This window comes from Arachis hypogaea, chromosome 19 (assembly GCF_003086295.3).
Source record: "Arachis hypogaea cultivar Tifrunner chromosome 19, arahy.Tifrunner.gnm2.J5K5, whole genome shotgun sequence".
Lineage (NCBI taxonomy): Eukaryota > Viridiplantae > Streptophyta > Magnoliopsida > Fabales > Fabaceae > Arachis > Arachis hypogaea.
Genome location: NC_092054.1, coordinates 119,131,485 through 119,137,259, shown reverse-complemented (window position 1 = coordinate 119,137,259; position 5,775 = coordinate 119,131,485). Strand labels below are relative to the sequence as shown.

Genomic DNA, 5,775 nt, shown 5'->3' with positions numbered 1-5,775 from the left:
CCTCTTGGTTTTAAGAGCTTTTGGCTTTTTCTGCTTGCTTTTTCTTTTTCTTTCTATTTTTTTTCTGCAAGCTTTGTTCTTTGCTGCTTTTTCTTGCTTCAAGAATCATTTTTATGATTTTTCAGATTATCAAATAACATGTCTCCTAGTCATCATTCTTTCAAGAGCCAACATATTTAACATTCTTAAACAACAACTTCAAAAGACATATGCACTGTTCAAGCATACATTCAGAAAACAAGAAGCATTGTCACCACATCAATATAATTAAACTAAGTTCAAGGATAAATTCAAAACTCATGTATTTCTTGTTCTTTTGATTTAAAACATTTTTTTTTTAAGAGAGGTGATGGATTCATAGGACATTTATAACTTTAAGACATAGTTACTACTACTAATGATCATGTAATGAAGACACAAACATAGATAAGCACATAACATAGAAAATGAAAAACAGAGAAAGTAAGAACAAGGAATGAGTCCACCTTAGTGATGTCCTTGAGCTCTTCTATGTCTCTTCCTTGTCTTTGCTGCTCCTCCTTCATTGCTTTTAGATCTTCTCTGATTTCATAAAGGATGATGGAGTGCTCTTGATGTTCCACCCTTAGTTGCTTCCAATAATTGTGTGGAAGAAAATGTATCCCCTGAGGTATCTCAGGGATCTCTTGATTTGCAGTCAAATGTTCTACCACTGAGCTTTAGACCCTTGATGGAAGCTTTTGTCTTCCCTTTCCTCTTTCTAGAGGCTTCTCTGGCCTTAGGTGCCATCAATGGTTATGGAAAAAACAAAAAAGCTATGCTTTTTACCACACCAAACTTAGAATGTTGCTCGCCCTCGAGCAAAAGAAGAAAGAATAGAAGAATAAGAAGAAGATATGGAGGAGATGGAGGGAGATGTGTATTCGGCCATATGGATGGGATTGGGTGGGATTGGGTGGGAAAGAGATGTTGAATTTTGAAGGAAAGTAGGTGTTTGGATGTGAGTGGTAAAGAGTTGATAGGGAAGAGTGTTTATTGGGAATAGAGGATGATTGAGAAGAGAGAAGAGAGTGAGTGGAGGTAGGTGGGGATCCTGCGGGGTCCACAGATCCTGAGGTGATCCTGTGAGGTCCACAGATCTTGAGGTGTCAAGGCATTTACATCCCTGCACCAATTTAGGCATGCAAAATGCCCTTGCACACAACTCTGGGCGTTCAGCGCCAGGTTGGTGCCCATTTTGGGCGTTCAACGCCCATTTACTGCCATTTCTGGCGTTGAACGCCAGAACCATGCTTGTTCTGGGCGTTCAGCGCCAGGATGCTCCCATTCTGGGTGTTCAGCGCCAGAACTATGCTCTGTTCTGGCGTTTGAACGCCAGACAGATGCTCCTCCAAGGTGTGATTTTTCTTCTGCTGTTTTTGATTCCGTTTTTGAATTTTTTTTTTTTTTTTGTTTATTTTGTGACTCCACATGATCATGAACCTAAGAAAACATGAAAAACAATAAAAATAAGAATTAGATAAACATTGGGTTGCCTCCCAACAAGCGCTTCTTTAATGTCAATAGCTTGACAATAGGCTCTCATGGAGCCTCACAGATGTGCAGAGCTTTGTTGAGACTCTCCAACACCAAACTTAGAGTTTGGATATGGGAGTTCTACACCAAACTTAGAGTTTGGTTGTGGCCTCCCAACACCAAACTTAGAGTTTGACTGTGGGGGCTCTGGTTGACTCTGCTTGGAGAGAAGCTTTTGCTGCTTCCTCTCCATGGTTGCAGAGGGAGATCCTTGAGTTTTGAATACAAGGGAGTTCTCATTCCAGTGAAGGAATGCTTCACCTCTGTCAACATCAATCACAGCTCTTGCTGTGGCCAGGAAAGGTCTTCCTAGGATGATGGATTCATCCTCTTCCTTTCCAGTATCCAGGACTATGAAATCAGTAGGTATGTAAAGGCCCTCAACCTTTACTAATACATATTCTACTTGTCCATAAGCCTGTCTTCTTGAGCTGTCTGCCATCTCTAGTGAGATTTTAGCAGCTTGCACCCCATAGATTCCCAGTTTCTCTATTACAGAGAGGGGCATGAGGTTTATTCCTGAACCAAGGTCACACAGAGCCTTAAAGATCATGGTGCCTATGGTACAGGGTATTATGAACTTTCCAGGATCCTGTCTCTTCTGAGGCAATGTCAGTTGATCCAGATCACTTAGTTCATTGATGAACAAGGGAGGTTCAACTTCCCAAGCATCAATGCCAAACAATTTGGCATTCAGCTTCATGATTGCACCAAGAAACTTGGCAGTTTGCTCTTCAGTAACATCCTCATTCTCTTCAGAAGAGGAATACTCATCAGAGCTCATGAAGGGCATAAGGAGGTTCAATAGAATCTCTATGGTATCTAGATGAGCCTCAGAGTCCTTTGGTTCCCCAGAGGGAAGCTCCTTATTGACCACTGGACGTCCCAGGAGGTCTTCCTCCTTGGGATTCATGTCCTCTCCTCTCCTCACAGGTTCGGCCATGGCGCCTCTGGTAATGGCTTCTTAGGCCAGATACTCTGATCTAGTTTTACAGTCTGTCACTAACGCCCTGCAATCGCGAGTTAGGAGCTCGTCACAGTCATTCAATCATTGAATCCTACTCAGAATACCACGGACAAGGTTTAGACCTTCCGGATTCTCTTCTATATTGCTTGGGAGAGTACTAGGAGGGATTTCAGTGATCCTTTTACTCAGCTGGCCCACTTGTGCTTCCAAATTTCTAATGGAAGACCTTGTTTCATTCATGAAACTTACAGTGGCCTTAGATAGATCAGAGACTAGATTTGCTAAATTAGAAGCATTTTGTTCAGAGTTCTCTGTCTGTTGCTGAGTTGATGATGGAAAAGGCTTGCTATTGCTAAACCTGTTTCTTCCACCATTATTAAAGCCTTGTTGGGGCTTTTGATCCTTCCATGAGAAATTTGGATGATTTCTCCATGTTGAGTTATAGGTGTTTCCATAAGGTTCACCTAAGTAATTTACCTCTGCTATTGCAGGGTTCTCAGGATCATAGGCTTCTTCTTCAGAAGATGCCTCTTGAGTACTGTTGGATGCAGCTTGCATTCCATGCAGACTCTGAGAGATCATATTGACTTGCTGAGTCAATATTTTATTCTGAGCCAATATGGCATTCAGAGTATCAACTTCAAGAACTCCCTTCTTCATAGGCGTCCCATTAGTCACAGGATTCCTTTCAGAAGTGTACATGAACTGGTTATTAGCAACCATGTCAATGAGTTCTTGAGCTTCTGCAGGCGTTTTCTTTAGGTGAATGGATCCACCTGCAGAAGTGTCCAGTGACATCTTTGATAGCTCAGATAAACCATCATAGAATATGTCCAGGATGGTCCATTCTGAAAGCATGTCAGAAGGACACTTTTTGGTCAACTGTTTGTATCTTTCCCAAGCTTCATAGAGGGATTCACCTTCTTTCTGTCTGAAGGTTTGAACATCAGCTCTAAGCTTGCTCAGCTTTTGAGGAGGAAAGTACTTGGCTAAGAAAGCCGTGACCAGCTTATCCCAAGAGTTCAGGCTGTCTTTGGGTTGAGAATCCAACCATAATCTAGCTCTGTCTCTTACAGCAAAAGGGAAAAGCATGAGCCTGTAGACTTCAGGATCTACTCCATTAGTCTTAACAGTATCACATATCTGCAAGAATTCAGTTAAGAACTGAAAAGGATCTTCAGATGGAAGTCCATGAAACTTGCAGTTCTGCTGCATCAGAGAAACTAATTGAGGTTTCAGCTCAAAGTTGTTTGCTCCAATGGCAGGAATGGAGATGCTTCTTCCATGTAAATTGGAATTAGGTGCAGTAAAGTCACCAAGCATCCTCCTTTCATTATCATTATTTTCGGCTGCCATCTCCTTTTCCTGTTCAAAAATTTCTGAAAGGTTATCTCTGGATTGTTGTATTTTAGCTTCTCTTAATTTTTTCTTCAGAGTCCTTTCAGGTTCTAGATCTGCTTTAACAAGAATGTTCTTGTCCTTGCTCCTGCTCATATGACAAAGAAGATGGCACAGAAAAAATAGTAATAATAATATGGATCCTTTACACCACGGTATAGGGATCTTTGTGTTAGTAGAAGAAAAGAAGGGAAAAAAATCTGAACTCAGAGAGAGAGGGGGTTCAGATTTTTTGGAGAGTTGAAGGAAAGATGTTAGTATATCAATAAACAAATAGAAGAAGATGAGAGGGGGAAGTGAATTTTCGAAAACAATTTTTGAAAAAGAGTTAGTGATTTTTGAAAATAGTTTTTGAAAAAGGTTAGTATTTTTTTCGAATTTTTTTTTTTAAATAAAAAATAAAAATAATTAGTTAATAAAAAAGAAATTTTTGAAAAAGAGGGAAGATATTTTCGAAAATTAGAGAGAGAGAGTTAGTTAGGTAGTTTTGAAAAAGTTAAGAAACAAACAAAAAGTTAGTTAGTTAGTTGAAACAAATTTGAAAAGATAAGAAGTTGGGAAGTTAGAGAAGATATTTTGAAATCAAATTTTGAAAAAGATAAGATAAGAAGATATTTTTTTTTTTTGAAAAGATATGATAGAAATTAGTTTTTGAAAAAGATTTGATTTTTAAAATCACAATTAATGACTTGATTCATAAGAAATCACAAGATATGATTCTAGAACTTAAAGTTTGAATCTTTCTTAACAAGCAAGTAACAAACTTCAAATTTTTGAATCAAAACTTTAATTGATTATGTTATTTTCGAAAATTATGATATAAAATAAAAAAAAGGTTTTTGAAAATTATTTTTTTGGAATTTTCGAAAATAATCATGAATTTTGAAAAAGATTTTGAATTTTGAAAAAGATTTTGAAAAAGATAAGATTTTCAAATTGAAAATTTGATTTAACTCATAAGAAACAACTTGATTTTAAAAATTTTTGAAAAGGTCAACTCAAATTTTCGAATTTGATGAGAGAAAAATGGAAAGATATTTTTTTGATTTTTGAATTTTTATGATGAGAGAGAAAAACACTAAAAATGATGCAATGCATGAAATTTTTATATCAAAACAATGAATGCATGCATGAATGATATGAGTGTCAAGATGAACACCAAGATCACTTTGAATGTCAAGATGAACATCAAGAACATAATTTTGAAAAATTTTTAATGCAAAGAAAACATGCAAGACACTAAACTTAGAATTCTTTAATGCTTAGACACTAAGAATTCAAGAATGCATATGATAAACATGAAAAGAAACAAAACAAAAAATCATCAAGATCAAACAAGAAGACTTACCAAGAACAACTTGAAGATCATGAAGAACACTATGAATGCATGATATTTTCGAAAAAATGCAAGATGCATATGCAAGTGACACCAAACTTATGATATGACTCAAGACTCAAACAAGAAACACAAAAATATTTTTGATTTTTATGATTTTCTAATTTTTTTTTGGATTTTTATTTTATGTTTTTCGAAAAATAATTTTGAAAAAGAAAATAAGGATTCCAAAATTTTTAATATGAATTCCAGGAATCTTATGCTCTAAAGCTCCAATCAAAGGGTCAGGCATGGCTTAATAGCCAGCCAAGCTTTAGTATGTAACTCAGACATGACACGCCTGACATTCCTTACATTCAACAGCCAATTGGCTAAGAAAGATAAAGAAGCTCTTCTCTTGAGTATAAGAATTGAGACATGGCTTTACAGCCAGCCAGGCTTCAATATGCTCCATGAAACACTAGAATTCATTCTTAAAAATTCTGAAAGGAAAATATATTTTTGAAAACATTTTTATTTT

General features: G+C 36.8%; 1 non-coding gene across 1 annotated transcript; it reads left to right on the top strand.

The window, feature by feature from the left end:
- Positions 1–3,373: 3,373 nt before the first annotated feature.
- Positions 3,374–3,481, top strand: LOC112780746 (small nucleolar RNA R71). The gene has a single exon (XR_003191562.1). It is a non-coding gene; the product is annotated as a small nucleolar RNA R71 (small nucleolar RNA).
- Positions 3,482–5,775: the final 2,294 nt, after the last annotated feature.